Source organism: Capricornis sumatraensis, chromosome 9 (genome assembly GCF_032405125.1).
Source record: "Capricornis sumatraensis isolate serow.1 chromosome 9, serow.2, whole genome shotgun sequence".
In the NCBI taxonomy this organism is placed as follows: domain Eukaryota; kingdom Metazoa; phylum Chordata; class Mammalia; order Artiodactyla; family Bovidae; genus Capricornis; species Capricornis sumatraensis.
This window is the reverse complement of record NC_091077.1, coordinates 49,674,322-49,696,237: the sequence shown is the minus strand read 5'-3', so window position 1 is coordinate 49,696,237 and position 21,916 is coordinate 49,674,322. Positions and strand designations below refer to the sequence as shown.

Genomic DNA, 21,916 nt, shown 5'->3' with positions numbered 1-21,916 from the left:
ACAGTCCAACAACAAGTAAACAGAAATGCATGCTCATTTCAAGCTTCATTAGAAATGGGGTAGGGGGTTTGCTTGCACATGGAGAAAGTTTGTTATTAGAAAGAAAAAAAAAAACTAAAGGGGAAAATAATGAACATTTGGAAGCTTCAACAGAGAAAGGGCAATGCTGAAGTTTTATTTTGAAGCACAGTTATTTCTGCACACTCTGAACTTTCAATAATGGACAAATTTAGTACAGTGCTCTTGTAAGTGAGCAAAGACAGCATGAAACAGGGTAAATCAAGCCAGATTGTTCACCTCACTACCCTGTTCAGCCCATTCAGCCCAGGCCCACAACACAGGGGCTGAGTCAATCATCACAATGCACAAGAAACAAACAACATTCTCACCGTCTCAAAGCAAGCACACTGGCACCTGGGCAAATTTCAGTAACTGATGCTTTGTAAGACTCTACAATGCCTGGTGTATTTGACTTTTTCTTCTTAAGAGAAAACAGAAGGTACTAATAAGACTGAAATCCTCCAACACATAAAGTATAACCAAAATTACTTCAAGATTTCTAAGGGTGTGGCTTTCACAGTCACTCAAGAGAAAAAAACTTAATTGGGCTGGGAAAGCATAAAGGATAATTGATTTCATGTTTTTCACTATTTTTTTATATAGAAAGGTCAAACTTGCAAAATACAGATTTTTAATGAGTTTATTTTTACCTGTTTTTCTTTTTTATATGCAGTAAAATTCACTTTAGTTTCCTATTCTACAACTTTTGAAAAATTCACAGTTGTGTAATCACCTCCAAAATCAAGAGACAGAACAGTTAAAAGAATTTATTTTATTTTCACATCAGCACACACATTCAACTAAACCACACAAGATAAATGTACAAAAAATTATTTACTTCAAGATCAAATTTGGCATCAACTTACTGCAAAATTACAGTAAACAACGATGTGGTGCTAGCATAAAGTACCACATAAAGACTAAGAGATCAACAGAACAAAATGAAGAGCCCAGAAACAAACCCTCTGAGAGTCAAACGATTTTCAACAAGGATGTCAAGACCATTCAAAGAGGAAAGGACGGGCTTTTCAATAAGTAGGGCTGAGAAAACTGGATATCCACATGTAAAACAATCAAGTTAGACTCTTACCTTCTATAGTATTCAATAATTAACTCAAAATGGATCAAACACCTAACTGTAAAAGCTAAAACTATAAAACTTTAGAAAAGAATCACAGGGCAAAAGTTTTATGACACTGGATTTCGTAATGCTTTCTTGGATATGACATCAAACACACAAGTAACAATAGAAAAACAAAAAAAACTGCACTTAATCAAAATAAAAACTGGTATATCACCAAGAGTGAAAAGGCATTCCAGACTAAAAAAGAAAATAACTGCAAAACATGTGTGATAAGAGATTAATATCCAGAATATACAGAGAACTAAAACTCAACCAAAAAAAAACTCAATGATGTGCAAAAGACTAGACATTTCTCCAGAGATGATATACAAATGGCCAATAAACCCATGAAAAGATACTCAGTATCACTAATCATTTGGGGAATGCACATCAAAACTATGAGATAACCATCTCACCTTCATTAGGATGGCTAGTATCAAAACAAAAGAAAACAGGAGAAAAGAAAGAGTGTTGCTAAAGATATGGAGAAAAATTAGAACTTCTGTGCCCTGCTGGTTGGAATGCGAAATGGTACAGCCACTGTGGAAAACAGTATGGCAGTACCTCAGAGTTAGAAATAAACTTACCATATAATCCAGCAATTCTGCTCCTGGGTATATACCCAAAAGAACTGGAAGCAATGTCTCAGAGATATCTTAACACATGTTCACAGCTGTATACTATTCACAGCAGAACTATCCAAATGTTCATTAAGAATTGAATGGATAAGCTAACTGGAATATATATAAAATAATGTTGCTGTTGTCCTCAATAAGGCAAATATATGATTCCATTTATATGAGGTACCGAGAATAGGCAAACTGATAAATAAAGTAGAAAAGAAGTTACCAGGAACTGGGAAGAGAGCAGGATGGGGAATTGCTGCTAAGTAAGTAAAGATCCTGTTCAGAATGATGGAAAAGTTCTGAAAACGGATGCGGATGATGTAAATGCACTTAATGCTCAAAAACAGTGAAATGGTAAACTTTATGTTATATATACTTAATAACTTCAGTTTTTTTTTTAAAAAAAATTCTTTTAAGAGTAGCAAATCTTTCCCTGGGGAATTCCTCTCCTAAGAAGTCCCCCCACCCCCCCAAAAAAAAAACAAAGTTTCCCTTAAGATGTCAGGACAGGCAGAAGATTCAGCTGCAAATTAAAGCAACTCTGGAAGCAAACTAAATGTCCAACAGAGGACTGATTAAAGAAGCTACGCTGGAACAGTAGGGGATCATTAACATGCTATGTTAACACTGTGAGATTAACATATTTCATCAATTCTAAAGCATACATATTTCACATCTTTAAGTCTCTAAACTTTGGATGTGTTCTAAACTTGATGGTAGTTCCTAGTGTATTTAGTAGTGTTTATTTCTTATGTGTGGGCTCAGTCATGTCCAAGTCCCTTCGACCCTACTGGCTGTAGCCTGTCAGGCTCTTCTGTCCATGGGATTTTCAGGCAAGAATACTGGAGTGGGTTGCCATTCCCTCCTCCAGGGGAATCTTCCCAACCCAGGGATAGAAGCCACATCTCCTGCATGGGCAGGCGGATTCTTTACCACTGAGCCACCTGGGAAGCCCTTATTTTTCCTCAGTGGTACATAAAATAAAAGGTTAATCTTAATGCTATTAATAGGGGAAATGTTTGAGTATGATAAATGGACAAGAGCAAATAAAGTAAAAATCTAGTTTTTATAAAAGTTATAGACAATACACTCTTAGAAAAAGTATCAGAGAATGTACAACCAAATGTTAATAGTGTTTACCTCTAGGTGATAAAAATGAGGGGTGGTTTTATTTTAAAAAAAAAAAAAAAACCTGGATGTAGAGATTTCCTTGGCGGTCCAGTGGCTAAGACTCTATGCTTCCAATGCAGGGAGCTGGGTTTGATCCCTGGTCAGGGAATGTGCCATATGCCACAACTAAAGATCCCATGTGCAGCAACTAACAGTCAAATAAATAAAAATAAAACGTTTAAAAAAAAAAACTGGATGTAAAGCCAAGCTGCCTCCACCCCCATATCAATCTGGCAAATCCTATATATAGCCTATCTACTCATATTAGACATGAGTCAGGTATCACAAAAGACTGAAAAATGCAAAAGAATGTAATGGCCTTGAAGGAACTCATCATGTAGCAAAAGAATTTATGGTCCACAAGAGCCTTTAGGAAGGTAAATCAGCAACTCAGTGCTATGTAAATAACAGCACTCCATAAGTAAAACAATAAATTAGCATTTTATCACATCAAACATTAAAAATAAATATCTTTTATGAAAGTGAAAGTCGCTCAGTCCTGTCCAACTCTTTGTGAACTCACGGACTGTAGCCTGCCCAGGTTCCTTTGTCCACAGAATTCTCCAGGCTAGAATACTGGAGTGGGTAGTCATTCCCTTCTCCAGAGGATCTTCCAACCCAGGGATGGAACCCAGGTCTCCTGCATTGCAGACAGATTCTTTACCATCTAAGCCACTAAGGAAGCCCAAACATCCTTTGTAAGTTCATCACATTCGTTACATAGATGACAAAGTTCAAATTCTCCAGCTGAGATTCATTAAGATTAAAAACCCCTAAAAGCAGTTGACTTCCCTGGTGGCTCAGACAGTAAAGTGTCTGCCTACAATGCAGAGACCCAGGTTCGATCCCTGGGTTGGGAAGATCCCCTGGAGAAGGAAATGGCAACCCACTCCAGTATTCTTGCCTGGAAAATTCCGTGGACTGAGGAACCTGGTAGGTTACAGTCCATGGGGTTGCAAAGAGTCGGACACGACTGAGTGACTTTCACTAAAAGCAGGTTATCATCATAAATCAGGTAACAGACACATAATCAATGACAAATTAACAACAGTAGAAAATACCCTGTCATACAATTACTGTTTGTTATGACATTTTTAGAATTACATTAAAAAAAATTCTCTTCGGAAGTTTTCCTTCCTCATTATGTGCTTACTGTACTGTAAAGAGGTCACAATAAAAAACTTTATCTCCTGTCCTCAAAGAAGTCACAGCTCAGCTGAAGAAGGGGTGCGGGGGGAGACACAAAGAAAAGCTCTATGACAATGGAGCTGGCAATGATTTCTTAGAAGACACCAAAAGCACGAGGAGGAACAACAACAAACAGATAAACTGGACTTGATCCAAATTTTAAACTTTTGAACATTAAAAGGACATACCAACAGGGTAAAACTGAGAGAAAATATTTCAAGTCCTATGTCTAACAAGGGATTAACAGCCAGAAGATACTAAGAAATCCTGTACCTTAAAAACAAAAAACCCAAACAATTAAAATGGGCAAAGGACTTGAACAGATATTTCTTCCAAGAAAATACACAAATAGACAATAACCACATGAAAAACACTCAATATCACTAACATTAGAGAAATACAAATCAAAACCACAATGAAACACCAACTCACATCTATTACGATAACTTATTAAAAAGTAAATAAATCTTTTTTAAAATTAAAAATAGAAATTAACAAGTGTTGATGAAAATGTGGAGAACATGAACACTCACACATTACTGTTATGAATATAAAATAACACACCTACTGTGGAAAACGGTATGGCAGATCCTCAAAAATTTAAGCACAGAATTACCATACCAAATGAACTAGAAATTTCATTCCTGGGTATATATCCAGAAGAGCTGAAAGCAGGAACACAAACACGTGTTTGCACACCTGTGTTCACAGGAGCATAATCCACAGTGGCCAAAATGTCGAGGTAACCCAAGTGTTCATCAACAAGATGACTGGATAATGGAGTATTACTCAACCCTTAAAAAGAAGGATATACTGACAACATGGGTAAAACTTGAAAGCATTATGCTAAGTTAAACAAGCCAGGCATTAATACAGTCAAATTCAGAGAGACAGAAAATACAATGGAGATTGCCAGTGGGCCAGCGGGGAGAAGAAATGCAAAGTTATTGTTTAACGGTTATGAAGCTTCAGTTTAAGACAATGAAATTTTTTTCTGGATAGGGACACTGACAGTGGTTACACAACAAAGTGAATGTACTTAATGCCACTGAAGTGTACACATAATTTAAACGGTACATCTTGTTATGTATATTTTTAAAAGATAATGAGAATGTCATAATCAGGTGCAAATTTCAAAATTTCCAGTAAGTTAAAGATCACTTTCAGCAACAATGATCAATGTCTCAGCAGAAGAGGCATATCGATCAGATGGATAGCATTTGTGTCAGAGAACGACTGAGCGTTCCAGAACAAATGCCTGGCAGATGCAGAGACATACAGCAACAATTCACAATAGAAGATAAGGCTGAAAAATAAGTTAGCGCCAGGACTTAGAAGATGTTGAATGCCAATCTAAAATTCTGACTAGTTCAGCAACAAGACAGCAGTGTATCTCCCCAAAAGAATAACTATCGCTTATATGTAAAAGACTGAATGGTGGAGGGGAAGACAGTAAGAAATTCAATTAACTTTAGCAGACATTTATAGAGCAACAATAATGTTCCAAATTCTCAGATTATAAAAACTGAAGGGAGAGGAGGAGTGGGTAGTGACTGCAAAGGGATTTCTAGAGTACTAGTAATTTTCTGTTTCTTGATCTGGATGGTGGATATGGTGGTGTTCACTCAGTTCATTAAGCTGCTGCTAAGTCACACCAGTCGTGTCTGACTCTGTCTGACCCCACAGACCGCAGCCCGCCAGGCTCCCCGCCAGGCTCCCCGCCAGGCTCCCCGGTCCCTGGGATTCTCCAGGCAAGAACACTGGAGTGGGTTGCCATTTCCTTCTCCAATGCGTGAAAGTGAAGCCTCTCAATCGTGTCCAACTCTTAGCGACCCCATGGACTGCAGCATACCAGGCTCCCCCAAAAAAGTCTCTCACTGTTTCCATTGTTTCCCCATCTATTTGCCATGAAGTGATGGGACCGAATGCCATGATCTTAGTCTTCTGAATGTTGAGCTTTAAGCCAACTTTTTCACTCTACTCTTTCACTTTCATCAAGAGGCCCTTTAGAAAAATGTATATATAGAAATTATATAAATTTCTAAATATAAATTATATAAAATGTAATTTTGTTTTATATAAATATATTAAAATATACATAAATTATAAAACAATTTATCCAGAGAACTACAAGCAGTTTTGATAGTTCAAAAATTAATCTAGGGTAGAAGCAGAGAGAAGGAAAAACAAGAACTTATAAGAGGAAGACAAGATGGAAAGGATTTCATCTGATTACAGCTGGGTGGAAAGGAGTAACAATGAAATGAACAGAGTTATCATTCACCCAAAATATCAACTTGGTAATCAAGGCCCTCCATAATCTGACTGTTGCTCATCTGTCATAGTTCCACCCACAAGCCAGATTCCATAAAGAAAAGACTCCTTCCTCTTTCATTCAATGGGCATCTAATGTTTTCTTTACTCTCCAGGCCAGGTACCATGCCAAAGACCAAGACTCACTTTCTAACAGAAAAGACAAACAAGGATATCAATAACAAGGTATAGTGTAATGGAGTACACCACCTGGTGGAAGAGATCTGCTACCAAAAAGCAAAGTGCTAGCTTGAAGTCTTGTAATAGGACTAAGAGCTCATCATAAAAATGATGGAATACAAAGGGGGAGTGGGTTCATCACTGAGCAAGCAATACAACAGTAACATAATCCTAGACCCCACGTCCAATTCATATTTCATATGTTAAGCCTATCTCATTTCCCCAAAATACAGCTCCCTTTATCTCACCACTCTCAGTCCCACCATCTTCCTAGCTCAACTCCCTACTTCCATTTGTACACAATACAAGCCCTGTAAGCACTAGCAGAAGTGATCTTAAAAAGGAAATCAGACCATGAAACTCACTACAACGGTTTCTTACAACTCTTAGAAGAAAATCCAAACATGTGATCTGGAGTTTCCTGGCAATTTCATGTGAGGCCTTCCCCCTACTCTAAAAGAACTTAAAGCTACACAAGTCTTCTCTTAGGTCTCTAAACACATGGAGTTCTTTCCTGTCTCAGGACCTCCAGGCAAGCAGAGATCCCTGTTGCCTCTGTCCAGATCTTCATCAGCAAACAAACCACAACAACCAACTCTATCCTGTCTCACACTGTCCCTTTTTCAAAGAAATCTCAGGACTCTGCCAGTTACTGCCCATCTCCAAAGCTGGTTTAGGTCTAAAAAAGAAAAAGGTATCTCATTTTGGTCCTCAAGTTTGAGGTCTCTTGGGACCCCCAAGCAGTTCTCTAGTGCACAAGGGACCCTATGGATCAAGTGAGACTTTCTAATTCAAAAGAGAACCTTCCACTTTAGCATGAGTGTTGGATTTTTAACCTAAGTTGGACGACGGAAGACTATGCAGAGAAGTGACTCTCAACTTAGAGGAAGAGGGCACCCCTGATCTCTAAGTCACTGTATGGAATGAGATGTTGCTAATGAAAGGAGGGTGACACCCCATCAATGATGTAAGGCTTTCGATACACATTGGATAGAATCCTCAATAAGAGTGTATAGAACAACAAGTAAAACAAAACAAACAAACAAAAAAAACCCAGACTGAGAAACAAGAACCAAGAGTAAAAGGAAAACCAGGAGAGACTTAGATCACAATTCCATAAACTCCTCTGCCCTTTTATGCTTCCTCCTAACCAAGCCCTACTCCTGTTTCATCCAGTTCAAAAGCTGTCGTCTTCTGGAAGCATTCTGGTCTTATCCAAACAAAACTTCAGTTCAGTTCAGTTGCTCAGTCGTGTCCGACTCTTTGCGACCCCATGAATCACAGCATGCCAGGCCTCCCTGTCCATCACCAACTCCCGGAGTTCACTCAGACTCACGTGCATCGAGTCAGTGATGCCATCCAGCCATCTCATCCTCTGTCGTCCCCTTCTCCTGCCCCCAATCCCTCCCAGCATCAGAGTCTTTTCCAATGAGTCTACTCTTCGCATGAGGTGGCCAAAGTACGGGAGTTTCAGCTTTAGCATCATTCCTTCCAAAGAAATCCCAGGGCTGATCTCCTTGCAGCCCAAGGGACTCTCAAGAGTCTTCTCAAACACCACAGTTCAAAAGCATCAATTCTTCAGTGCTCAGCCTTCTTCACAGTCCAACTCTCACATCCATACATGACCACAGGAAAACCCATAGCCTTGACTAGACGGACCTTTGTTGGCAAAGTAATGTCTCTGCTTTTGAATATACTATCTAGGTTGGTCATAACTTTTCTTCCAAGGAGTAGGCGTCTTTTAATTTCATGGCTGCAATCACCATCTGCAGTGATTCTGGAGACCAAAAAAATAAAGTCTGACACTGTTTCGACTGTTTCCCCATCTATTTCCCATGAAGTGATAGGACCGGATGCCATGATCTTCGTTTTCTGAATGTTGAGCTTTAAGCCAACTTTTTCACTCTCCTTTTTTACTTTCATCAAGAGGCTCTTCATTTTCTGCCATAAGGGTGGTGTCATCTGCATATCTGAGGTTATTGATATTTCTCTCGGCAATCTTGATTCCAGCTTGTGCTTCATCCAGCCCAGCGTTTCTCATGATGTACTCTGCATATAAGTTAAATAAGCAGGGTGACAATATACAGCCTTGACGTACTCCTTTTCCTATTTGGAACCAGTCTGTTGTTCCATGTCCAGTTCTACCTGTTGCTTCCTAACCTGCATACAGATTTCTCAAGAGGCAGGTCAGGTGGTCTGGTATTCCCATCTCTTTCAGAATTTTCCACAGTTTATTGTGATCCACACAGTCAAAGGCTTTGGCATAGTCAATAAAGCAGAAATAGATGTTTTTCTGGAACTCTCTTGCTTTTTCCATGATCCAGCGGATGTTGGCAATTTGATCTCTGGTTCCTCTGCCTTTTCTAAAACCAGCTTGAACATCAGGAATTTCACGGTTCACATATCGCTGAAGCCTGGCTTGGAGAATTTTGAGCATTACTTTACTAGCCCCCTTTCCATGTCTCCACCAGTTTTTATCATTATTATTATGTAAGACTGACCATTCACAAGCTTCTTATCAATACTATTATGGTAGTAAATGTCATCATTCTTATACTACACCTGGGGTCTGTATCTCCTTCCTATTACAGTGTGATGTCTTGGGGTTAGAGATCATTTCTTATTCAACTGTGGGTCCTCAAAGTGGATAAAAAAATATTTCACTTAGTAAAAATCAAAAAGAGTAAATAACTGGGCAGAGGCTCTGGATAACTTCTCAACCCGTTCCTCTTGTAAAACAAAATAACATCCTAATTAACTTGATTTATAAATTCATCCTTTCCTAAAGTAACATACACCTGTAGTGTCTTTAAAAATCACGGCTAAAGAAAATACCCTCTCATCGAAATGCCTATCCTGTTACAACAATACAATGATGTAATCATTTCCTTCACCATAAACAAGAAAAGTCCTTAACTTGGTTGGAGACTTAACACATCTTACTCTTTTAACATATCTTACTCTGTTCTAAATTACTGTAAGTTTTGTCCAGAACACACACACAAAAAAAACATTACGAAGACGCAGGGGTACATTAAGAGGGTGTGAGTCCTGGATCTGAGCCAACTGCCGCCCGCATTATTAGGAAGCCATTCCTGCCAAGCCAAGGTTAGGCATTCAGTCAACATTTTTTCCAACAAGTGTTTCACACACGCACTTTAAAAGTTAACAAAAAGAGATTCCAACGCCACTCGTGAAAACTAGGACTAATCAGAATTAAGTACTTTCAACTAACCCGCACAGTAAGTCAGAGTAATTTCAAAACAAAGGTTAACTCGGTGCACGCCGAAAGTCCACACACGGGTGTGGCGCCCATTCCCAGCCAGGCTGTGTCAGGGAAAGGGCCACAGACTTTCCCATCCGCCCGGGCCGGCAGTGCGGGGCTGCAGGCTCAGCCTACGTCGCGTCCACCTGACCTGGAAGTTTCGGTGGTGGGGGAGGGGTGCGACCACAGATACCACAATCCACACGTACTTAAGAGGAAAACTCAACTCCCGGAACCACCCGCACCTCGAGCAACGCGCACTCTTCCCCGCAAGCAGGGCGGCCGCGGGGGCCCAGCGCGGGTCTGGCGCGCGCACCGAGCCCACTTGAACAAAGTTTAGACACAGGGAGAAACTTTCCAGAGAGGAAGCGCCGCGGTAGCGCGGGGTCCGCCAGTCGCTCCGCTACAGCGGCCGCGGCCCCTCAACTTCCCGAAGGCCAGGAAGCGCCGGCCCCGCCCGCCGGGCCAGGGCCCAGGCCCGGGACCCCGCCGGGGAAGCGGGCCGAAGGCCGCACAGGCGGCGGCCTGAAGCCCGATTCCTGGGGAGGTCGCTGAGGTGACCGCGCCAGGCCCGCCCACTCGAGGAGCCCCTTGGACGGCTGGGGAGCCCGCACCCGCACGAAGACAATTACCTGCGGCGAGCTGGGCGAGCGCTAGAAGATTCCAGAGGCCAGAAGCCGACGGGCCGCTGCTTTGTCTCCCCCAGTCTAGCTCCGAGGAGGAAATGGGCCGCCCGGCGCCCCCGCCCCCGGCCCGCCCCCCGCCCGCGGCCCCCGCCCCGCTGCCCGAGCCCCGCCCGCCCTTCCCAGCACCTCCCTCCGGCGCGCTCTTCCCAGCGCCTCCCGCTGCCTCCCAGCTTTCCCAGTTCTCCCTTTGGGGGCGAGTCCTAGACCAAAGAGGCTGGCAATGCCAGACCCGGACCCCTAAAAGGACCTCTTGCTCTCCGCCCTTCACCTCTGAGTTGCTTCATCCCAGGCTACTAGTAACCAAAGATGGGAGTGACACCCCTCCCACCCCCGAGAGGAAGGAGGAACGCTCACTCCTGGAACAGCCCGCGAGCGGGGGAGAGCAGGTGAGTCACCGCTCTGCGCACAGGTGAGTCTCCGGGCGCGGCCGGCTCAGGCCCCACCCCCTCGCTGGTGCCCCAGGGACCGGGCGAGGCAACGCAGAGTCCCGGGCACACTCCTCTGAGGAGTGCCACAGGTGTTCCTCAATGACCCGCTTCCGGAAAAAAAAGTGCTCTAGCCCCCGCTCCTAGTTTCACCGCAAGAGAAACTGAGGCCTCGTAGCTTGAGGCGAGGTGGAACTAGAATCCGACTCTGGGGACCTCATAATGTGCGATGGAAGCCCTCCGAGAAATCACCTAATCCATCTGTCACTTGACAGATGGGGTAACCGAGAGCTATCCTGATGGAGGACAAGAGTCTTGTCACAGCGGCGTCCCCTCCTGAGATTGCCCCCAACGCATTCGCGCGCACGCACACGCATACACACACACACACACATTTGAAGGACCTGGCATCTGTCCCTATCCCTCTGGCCATTTAGGAAATTTTATTCCCTGTCTTCCTTTTCTAACTTCCTGGTGAATGTTCCCCCAAAAAAAACTACAAATAAACAAAATACATATTCACTATCAGCCTGGTATAGAAAACACTAACGACGTTTTTTTCTTCATCATGGGATGATGAACACGATTGATTTCAGTCAGTTCAGTCGCTCAGTCGTGTCTGCCTCTTTGCGACCCCATGAACCGCAGCATGCCAGCCCTCCCTGTCCATCACCAACTCCCGGAGTCCACCCAAACCCATGTCCATCGAGTCGGTGACGCCATCCAACCATCTCATCCTCTGTCATCCCCTTCTCCTCCTGCCCTCAGTCTTTCCCAGGATCAGGGTCTTTTCGAATGAATCAGCTCTTCGCATCAGGTGGCCAAAATACTGGAGTTTCAGCTTCAGCATCAGTCCTTCCAATGAACACCCAGGACTGATCTCCTTAAGGATGGACCGGTTGGATCTCCTTGCAGTCCAAGGGACTCTCAAGAGTCTTCTCCAACACCACAGTTCAAAAGCATCAATTCTTCGGCGCTCAGCTTTCTTTATAGTCCAACTCTCACATCCATACATGACCACTGGAAAAACCATAGCCTTGACTAAACAGACCTTTGTTGGCAAAGTAATGTCTCTGCTTTTTAATATGCTGTCTGTGTTGGTCATAACTTTCCTTCCAAGGAGTAGGCGTCTTTTAATTTCATGGCTGCAGTCACCATCTGCAGTGATTTTGGAGCCCAGAAAAATAAAGTCAGCCACTGTTTCCACTGTTTCCCCATCTATTTCCCATGAAGTGATGGGACCAGATGCCATGATCTTAGTTTTCTGAATGTTGAGCTTTAAGCCAACTTTTTCACTCTCCTCTTTCACTTCAGTATTGGTCTATAAATCCAAAATAATGCAAGATAACAATACCCACAGAGCACTGAACAAGGTGCTAGGGAGACCTGCCTTCAACATGTTTACCCTTTACTACTTATATCTCCCTTTCCCAGGAAATGCAAACTCCTGGAAGACAGCAGCTGTGTTCCCTACAGCACCCAGCACAATGCTCATCCCCTAGGCAGTTAATGTCTGTGGGTGAATGTGCCTGTTGTAATTCAAAGCACTACGGATTTGTGCTAGTTGGGAGTTGCTGACAAAAGGCAGTAGGACCCTGAAGGGAGAGAACAATCTTCAGGAGACAGACTTTAACAAGGCAATTTTTGTCCAGCCACATCTCATTCTATGTCTAGCTTCAGAATCTTTGCTCCTATGGCCTCCTCTGCCTGGAGTGGCTATGGCTTCCCTCCCCATCCCCCACTATACTTAGCTACCTTAGAACATAGTATTCAATCAATAAATATTTGAACTAACAAGAGATAAAGGATTATGTTCCATAACTTTGTATATTCACCACTTCACTGAAGTACCAGTTACTTCATTTCCAAGGTCCCATGTTCAAAAATTGTTAACAATTATAAGATCCCAACATTGGAGCATTAAACCAAGCATGGGGCTTCCCAGGTGGCACAGTGGTAAAGAATTTGCCTGCCAATTCAGGAGACACAAGAAATGCAGGTTTGATCCCTGAGTTGGGAAGATCTACTTGATCAGGATATGGCAACCCACTCCAGGATTCTTGCCTGGAAAATTCCATGGACAGAGGAGCCTGGTGGGTTACAGTCCATGGGGTTGAAAAGAGTTGGACACAAATGAGCACATGCACACACACACACAAACACACACACACACGAGAAGCCTTCCTAAGCATACGGGCCTGGTATAGATTGAATGTTTACCCTCTCCCCAAAATTTATGTTGAAAATCTAATGCCCTTGGTGACAGTATTAGGAGATGGGGCCTCTAGTACATGATTAGGTCATGAGGGATTTGTACCCTTATAGAAGAGGCCCCAGAGATCTCCCTTGCCCCTTCTGCCATGGGAGAACAGAGCTTTGACTATGAATCAGGAAGAGAGCTCTCCCTACAACATGATGATGCTAATGTCTTGATCTTGGACTTTCCAGTCTCTGGAACTGAGAAGTAAATTTCTGTTATTTAGGGCATTATGTTATAGCAGCCCCAAAAGACTAAGACAGGTCCTAAAGATGAAAGTTTGGATTTGTCTGAGGAAAAGAAGGATCAGGTGACAGAAAAAGAATATGATAAGAGACTTGCAGTGTTCCCTGTAAGCTATGGTGAGTCACTTCCTGACCCCTGAGAAACCATGACAAGCTTACTAGGGGCAACTTGAGCATTCATTAAGTTCAAGGCACCTGCTATGTGATGGAACAGCAGCAATGAATAAAACTGACTTTAAAACAGAGATAAAATTGAGATCGGTGTTCTCATAAAATTTGAAATGAAATAGAAGAGACAGGTATTAAAACAAGTAAACTACAAAAAAAAAAAAAAATCAAGTGTGAAAATAGGGTATAGCAACAAGTCAATTTACCAGAAAATTAACCTGATCTGGGGCTTCCAGGTGGTGCTAGCAGTAAAGAACCCGCCTGCCAATGCAAGAAATGTAAGAGATGCAGGTTCAATCCAACCTGCATCCCTTGGAAATGAGTCCAAGATGGCAGAGTAGAAGGACATGCACTCAACATCTCCTGCAAGAACTCCAAAATTACAACTTGCTGCTGAACAACCATCAACAGGAGAATGGTGGATCCCACCAAAAAAAGACACCCCCTGTCCAAGGGCAGAGGAGGAGCCCCAGCAAGACCGTAAGGGGGATGAAATCGCGTTTAGAATCAAAACGAATACCCACCAGAGATGCTCGAAGGGCGCAAACAAAACCTTGTGTGCACCAGGAGACCCCACAGAGACTGAGCCAGACCTACCTTTGAGTCTTTGAGTGTCTCCTGAGGAAGTATGGGTCTGCACTGCCCTGCCACAGGGGCAGGGACTCTGGATGCAATAGACCTGGGTGTGGCATAAGCCCTCTTGGAAGAGGTCGCCGTTAACCCCACCATAGAGCTACCGGAATTTACACAGGACTGCGGAAACAGAATCTTGGAGGCCACAAACAAAACCTTGGGCACACCAGGACCTGGGAGAAAGGAGCAGAGACCCCACAAGAGACTGACCCAGACTTGCCTGTGAGTGTCCAGGAGTCTCCAGTGGAGGTGGGGGTCAGCGGTGGCCTGCTGCAGGGTCTGGGGCACTGAGTGCAACTATGGGTGCACAGACCTTTTTAAGTAAGTTGCCATTATCTTCATTACAGGTCAAACAACAGAGAGGGAACACAGCCCCGCCCATCAACAGAAAACTGGATTAAAGATTTACTGAGCATGGCCCCGCCCCTCAGAATAAGACCCCGTTCAGTTCAGTTCAGTCGCTCAGTCGAGTCCGACTCTTTGCGACCCCATGAATCGCAGTACACCAGGCCTCCCTGTCCATCACAAACTCCTGGAGTTCACTCAGTCTCACGTCCATGAGTCAGTGATGCCATCCAGCCATCTTATCCTGGGTCATCCCCTTCTCCTCCTGCCCCTAGTCCCTCCCAGCATCAAAGTCTTTTCCAATGAGTCAACTCTTCGCATGAGGTGGCCAAAGTACTGGAGTTTCAGTTTTAGCATCATTCCTTCCAAAGAAATCCCAGGGCTGATCTCCTTCAGAATGGACTGGTTGGATCTCCTTGCAGTCCAAGGGACTCTCAAGAGTCCTCTCCAACACAGTTCAAAAGCATCAATTCTTCGGTGCTCAGCCTTCTTCACAGTCCAACTCTCACATCCATACATGACTACTGGAAAAACCATAGCCTTGACTAGACGGACCTTTGTTGGCAAAGTAATGTCTCTGCTTTTGAATATGCTGTCTAGGTTGGTCATAACTTTTCTTCCAAGGAGTAGGCGTCTTTTAATTTCATGGCTGCAATCACCATCTGCAGTGATTTTAGAGCCCCAAAAAATAAAGTCTGACAGTTTCCCCCATAGTCAGTCTATCCCATCAGGAAGATTCCATAAGCCTCCTATCCTTATCCATCAGAGGGCAGACAGAATGAAAACCACAATCACACAAAATTAACCAAACTGATCACATGGACCACAGCCTTATCTAACTCAATGAAACTATGAGCCATGCCTTTTAGGGCCACCTAAGACGGACAGGCCATGGTGGAGAGTTCTGGCAAAATGTAGTCCACTGGAGAAAGGAATAGCAAACCACTTCAGTATTCTTGCCTTGAGAACCCCATGAACAGTATGAAAAGGGAAAAAGATAGGACACTGAAAGATGAATTCCCCCGGTCGGTAGGTGCCCAATATGCTACTGTAGAAGAGTAGAGAAATAACTCCAGAAAGAATGAAGAAACAGCCACAGAGAAAACAACGCCCAGTTGTGGATGTGACTGATGATGGAAGTGAAGTCCAATGCTGTAAAGAACAATATTGCATAAGAACCTGGAATGTTAGGTCCCTGAATCAAGGTAAATTGGAAGTGGTCAAACAGAAGATGGCAAGAGTGAACATCCACATTTTAGGAATCAGTGAACTAAAATGGACTGGAATGGGCAAATTTAATTCAGATAACCATTATATCTACTACTGTGGGCAAGAATCCCTTAGAAGAAATGGAGTAGCCCTCTTAGTCAACAAAAGAGTCCGAAACGCAGTACTTGGATTTAGTCTCAAAAATGACAGAATGATCCTGCTGTTCATTTCCAAGGCAAACCATTCAGTATCACAGTAATCCAAGCCTATGCCCCAACCACAAATGCCAAAGAAGCTCAGGTTGAATGGTTCTATGAAGACCTACAAGAACTTCTAGAACTAACACCCAAAAAAGATGTCCTTTTCATCATAGGGGACTGGAATGCAAAAGTAGGAAGTCAAGAGATACCTGGAGTAACAGGCAAGTTTGGTCTTGGAGTAAAAACTGAAGCAGGGCAAAGGCTAACAGTTTTGCCAAGAGAAGGCACTGGTCATAGCAAACACCCTCTTCCAACAACACGAGAGAAGACTCTATACATGGTCATCAGCAGATGGTCAAAACCGAAATCAGGTTGATTATATTCTTTGCAGCCAAAGATGGAGAAGCACTATAGAGTCAGCAAAAACAAGACTGGAGGCTGACAAGGCTCAGATCATGAGCTCTTTATTGCAAAATTCAGACTTAAATTGAAGAAAGTAGGGAAAACCACTAGACCATTCAGGTATGATGTAAATCAATTCCCATAGGAATATATAGTGGAGGTGATGAATATAGATCCAAGGGATTAAATCTGATAGAGTGCCTGAAGAACTGTGGATGGAGATTCATGACATTGTATAGGAGGCAGGGATGAAGACCATCTCAAAGAAAAAGAAATGCAAAAAGGCAAAATGGTTGTTTGAGGAGGCCTTACAAATAGCTGAGAAAAGAAGTGAAGCTAAAGGCAAAAGAGAAAAGGAAAGATACACCCATTTGAATGCAGAGTTCCAAAGAATAGCAAGGAGAGAAACGAAAGCCGTCCTCAGTGATCAATGCAAAGAAATAGAGGAAAACAATGGAATGAGAAAGACTAGGGATCTCTTCAAGAAAATTAGGTACTAAAGGAACATTTCATGCAAAGATGGGCACAATAAAGGACAGAAATGGTATAAGCCTAATAGAAGCAAAAGAGATTAAGAAGAGGTGGCAAGAATACACATAACTAAGATCTTTATGACTCAGATAACCACAATGCTGTGATCAACCACCTAGAGCCAGACATCCTGGAATGGGAAGTCAAGTGGGACTTAGGAAGCATCACTACGAACAAAGCTACTGGAGGTGATGGAATTCCAGCTGAGCTATTTCAAATCCTAAAAGATGATGCTGTGAAAGTGCTGCACTCAATATGCCAGCAAATTTGGGAAACTCAGCAGTGGCCACAGGACTGGAAAAGGTCAGTTTTCATTCCAATCACAAAGAGAGGCAATGCCAAAGAATGTTCAAACTACTGCACAATTGCACTCATCTCACATGCTAGCAAAGTAATGCTCAAAATTCTCCAAGTGAGGCTTCAACAGTACATGAACCGTGAACTTCCAGATGTTCAAGCTGGATTTAGAAAAGGCAGAGGAACCAGAGATCAAATTGCCAACATTCGTTGGATCATCGAAAAAGCAAGAGAGTTTCAGAGAAACGTGTATTTCTGTTTTGACTATACCAAAGCCTTTGACTATGTGGATCACAACAAACTGTGGAAAGTTCTTAAAGAGATGGGAATACCAGACCACCTCACCTGCATCCTGAGAAACCTGTATGCAGGTCAAGAAGCAACAGTTAGCACTGGACATGGAACAACAGACTGGTTCCAAGTTGGGAAAGGAGTACGTCAAGGCTGTATATTGTCACCCTGCTTATTTAACTTATATACAGAGTATACACCATGTGAAATGCTGGACTGGATGAATCACAAGCGGGAATCAAGACTGTTGGGAGAAATATCAGTGACCTCAGATACACAAATGATACCACCCTTATGGCAGAAAGCAAAGAAGAACTAAAGAGCCTCTTGATGAAAGTAAAAGAGGAGTGTGAAAAAGTTGGCTTAAAACAACACTCAGAAAACAAAAATCATGGCATCTGGTCCCATCACTTCATGGCAAATAGATAGGGAAACAATGGAAACAATTTTACACTTTCTTTTCTTGGGCTCCAAAATCACTGCAGATGGTGACTGGAGCCATGATATTAAAAGACACTTGCTCCTTGGAAGAAAAGCTATGACCAACCTAGACAGCATATTAAAAAGCAGAGACATTACTTTGCCAACAAAGGTCCATCTAGTCAAACTACGCTTTTTCCAGTAGTCATGTATGGATGTGAGAGTTGGACTATAAAGAAAGCTGAGGGGAGGGAGGTGGGAGGGGAGTTCAGGATGGGGAACATGTATACACCCGTGGCGGATTCATGTTGATGTATGGCAAAACCAATACAATATTGTAAAAAAATAAAATGCAGATTATCAAACCTAAAATAAATAAATAAAAATATCAAAGCACACACACACAAAAGAAAGCTGAGCACCAAAGAATTGATGCTTTTGAACTGTGGTGTTGGAGAAGACACTTGAGACTCCCTTGAACTGCAAGGAGATCAAACCAGTCAAACCTAAAGGAAATCAGTCCTGAATATTCATTGGGAGGACTAATTATGAAGCTGAAACTCCAATAGTTGGGCCACCTGATTCGAACTGAAACTCCAGTACTTACTTTGTCCACCTGATGCAAAGAACTAACTGATTAGAAAAGACCCTGATGCTAGGAAAGATTGAAGGCACAAGAAGGGATGACAGAGAATAAGATGGTTGGATGGCATCATCAACTCAATGGACATGAGTTTGAGCAAGCTCCGGGAACTGGTGATGGACAGGGAAGCCTGGTGTGCTCCAGTCCATGGTGTCGCAAAGAATCGGACACGACTGAGTGAACTGAACTGAATCTAATCTGGGGTTCAGTGACCAAAGAAAGTCACCTTTATGCTGTGACCCACTCTTTTTGTGTGTGTGTGTGACCCACTCTTGCCAGACTTTTTGACTCACCTCTCCACCGAAACTCCACCCTTTATCAAGGTCAGTAAAGACCTCGATGATGCCAAATCCAGTGATCAGTTTCTGCCACAGTTGACTTGTACCATCAGCAGTGTTTAGTCACTCTCCCCCTTAAAATACCATCTCCATTGGATCTACAAGCACTAGGCTCTTCTGATTTTCCTTCAGCCTCCCTGAATACAACTTCTGAGTCTTCTGTATTAATTTTCTCTACATCTTCCCAACCTCTAAACAGTTTCCAGAGTTCTCAAAGTTCAGTCTAAGAACTCCTGACACCTTTCCAAGGGATTGTAAGATAAAATCTATTTTAACAGTGATACTAAAATAGCATTTGCTTTTTTCATTCACAATCTCTTATGGAGTAGAGTGTTCTACAGGTTGCATGCATGCTCAATTGCTAATTAGGGTCCGACTCTGTGGGGCCCTAAATGGGAAACCTTAAAAAAGATGGGTTAGCTTTGCGGTGGGAAACTAAGATGGCACCTGGCGGAAGAGATAGGGGCGTGGTCTATGTTACAGTTTTTGATTGGCTCTCTTGATTTCTGTGCACGTGGACAGCCCGTGATCACCATAGACTCCTGTTACAATGAAGGCACATGACGATTTGACCTTTAACGTGATTGGTGCAACTATGGCACATGATGATTTGACCTTTAACATGATTGGTGCAACTATAGAAAGTCCCTCACAAACCCCCCTGCTTGCCTATATAAACCAAGAGTTTGTGGCAATAAAGAGGAACTGCTTAGACGGAACTCCTGTCGCGTCTGATTGTCTTTCGCTCGCCCAGGGGCTGGGTTGGCGGACAGCAGGCTCACCTCTCCTCGGGACTCCTCGGCTTTGCTGAGGGAAGTTCCACTGCCTCTCTCTTTCTGCGGAGCGCCCCCCGCACGACTCTTTGTGACCCCATGGACTATAGCCCACCAGGCTCCTCTGTCCATGGGATTTATCAGGCAAGAACACTGGAGTGGGTTGTTATTTCCTACTTCAGGGAATCTTCCTGACCCAGGGATGGAACCTGCATCTCCTGCATTGGCAGGCAAATTCTTTACCACTGAGCCAGCTGGGAAGCATTCTATGGGTTACATGATGTATAATATGGTATCACTCAGAATGCAGAAGCAGATACAAGAATCCAGCTACCTTTCATTAAGCCAGACATTTTAAAAATTTGCAAAAATGCAAAACAATTACATTTCTCCCCTTGAATTTTCTTTTACTTTAGAAAACAGTTTTTTTCTTTTTAAAAATACTGTTTAATGCCTATAAAAGCAGATCGGCTAAAATAAACTAAGACTTTCTATATTTTTTAAAAAAGCTATTTATGATAACATGTAATACTACAGTCAATATTGATAGATAAAACTCTCATAAAGAAAAGCTCTTCAAGATCCTCAAAAAATTTTGAGTGTAAAAGGATCTTGAGACTTAAAAGTTAACTGCTGTTAGAGTGTCCCAGGACTCCATCCTTCAACTTCTTTTTCTGTCTACCATCAACCCACTGGTGATCTCATCCAATCTTTTTGCTTTAAATATGCTGGCAACTGTAGGTTTGTATTTCAACCTGAACCTTTCCCTCTGAATTCTAAACTTGCAGATCCAGCTTGATACCATCATAAGGATATCCAGAAGGCACTTAGGCATCTCACACTGTATGTCTGTGTGTCCAAAGCTGATTTCCTGAAACCTCTGTCCAAACCTACCAATGTAATAATTTTCATTCCATAAATGGCAATCCCATTCTTTAGTTGTTTAAGCCAAAACTTTGGAGTCATCTTTGACTATTTTATTTCATGCACACATTTCATATTTGATTCCTCAGCAAATCCTGTGTCTCTTTCTTTAACATATATTTGGAATCTACCAACTTTTTGCCATCTCCACTGTTACCATCATCATTACTTAGCTTGAATTTCATGTGCGTGCAACCTCAGTCACATCCAACTCTTTGCAGTCCCGTGAACTGTAGCCCTCCAGGCTCCTCCATGGGATTATCCCAGCAAGAATACTGGAGCAGGTTGCCATTTCCTCCTCCAGGGGATCTTCCTGACCCAGGGATTGAACCTGTGGCTCCTGCATTGGCAAGCAGATTCTTTACCACCTGGGAATTTAACAGGAAACTCCTAACTAGTCTTCCTGCTTCAGACTTTGCCTCCCTCAGTCTGTTCTCAATTCAGTAGCTGGAGTGATTCTATTAAAAAATTTAATAAGTCCAAATATGTCACTGCTGCTGCTGCTGCTGCTGCTGCTAAGTCGCTTCAGTTGTGTCCGACTCTGTGCGACCCCATAGACGGCATCCCACCAGGCTCCCCCGTCCCTGGGATTTTCCAGGCAAGAACACTGGAGTGGGTTGCAATTTCCTTCTCCAATGCATGAAAGTGAAAAGTGAAAGTGAAGTTGCTCAGTCGTGTTCGACTCTTCGAGACCCCATGGACTGCAGCCTACCAGGCTCCTCTGCCCATGGGATTTTCCAGGCAAGAGTACTGGAGTGGGACTGTGCCCTAAACCCTCCAGTGGCTCCTGCCTTCAGACTAAAAGGCAAGTTCCATATAAGGGCCTCCAGAGCTCACCTGCCCCCACACACCCCTCTGACACACTGGCCTCTTTACTAATCCTGGAACACTTGGAGGCAGGCTCTTGCCTTAGGGCCTTTGCTTTCTGCCTGGAATGTTCTCCTCCAAATAGCTGCCTGATTCACTCCTTCACCTCCCCCAGGTCTTTTGCTCAGCTTTCACTTTCTTGGTGAGGCTTCTTCTTGGCCACAGTATCTAAAATCTCATTCCCTCCCCACAGCATCCCATCCCTCCTTCATTGCTTTATTTTCCTCCTTAGGATGTATCACCATCTTACATACAAAGTCATATAGTATATATTTATATGTATATTTTCATAATTATTGTTTTCTGTCTAACTCTCACTAGAATTTAAGCCCCATGA

The 21,916-nt window shown here is 43.0% G+C and overlaps 1 protein-coding gene across 1 annotated transcript in view; it reads right to left on the bottom strand.

Moving 5' to 3' along the window:
* The window catches only part of CTNNA1 (catenin alpha 1), a 174,219-nt gene extending 163,564 nt beyond the window's left edge, over positions 1 to 10,655 (bottom strand). The window contains exon 1 of the mRNA XM_068980319.1: positions 10,558 to 10,655. The gene's annotated coding sequence lies outside the window, so the exon portion shown is untranslated. The remainder of the gene's footprint in view (positions 1 to 10,557) is intronic.
* Positions 10,656 to 21,916: the final 11,261 nt, after the last annotated feature.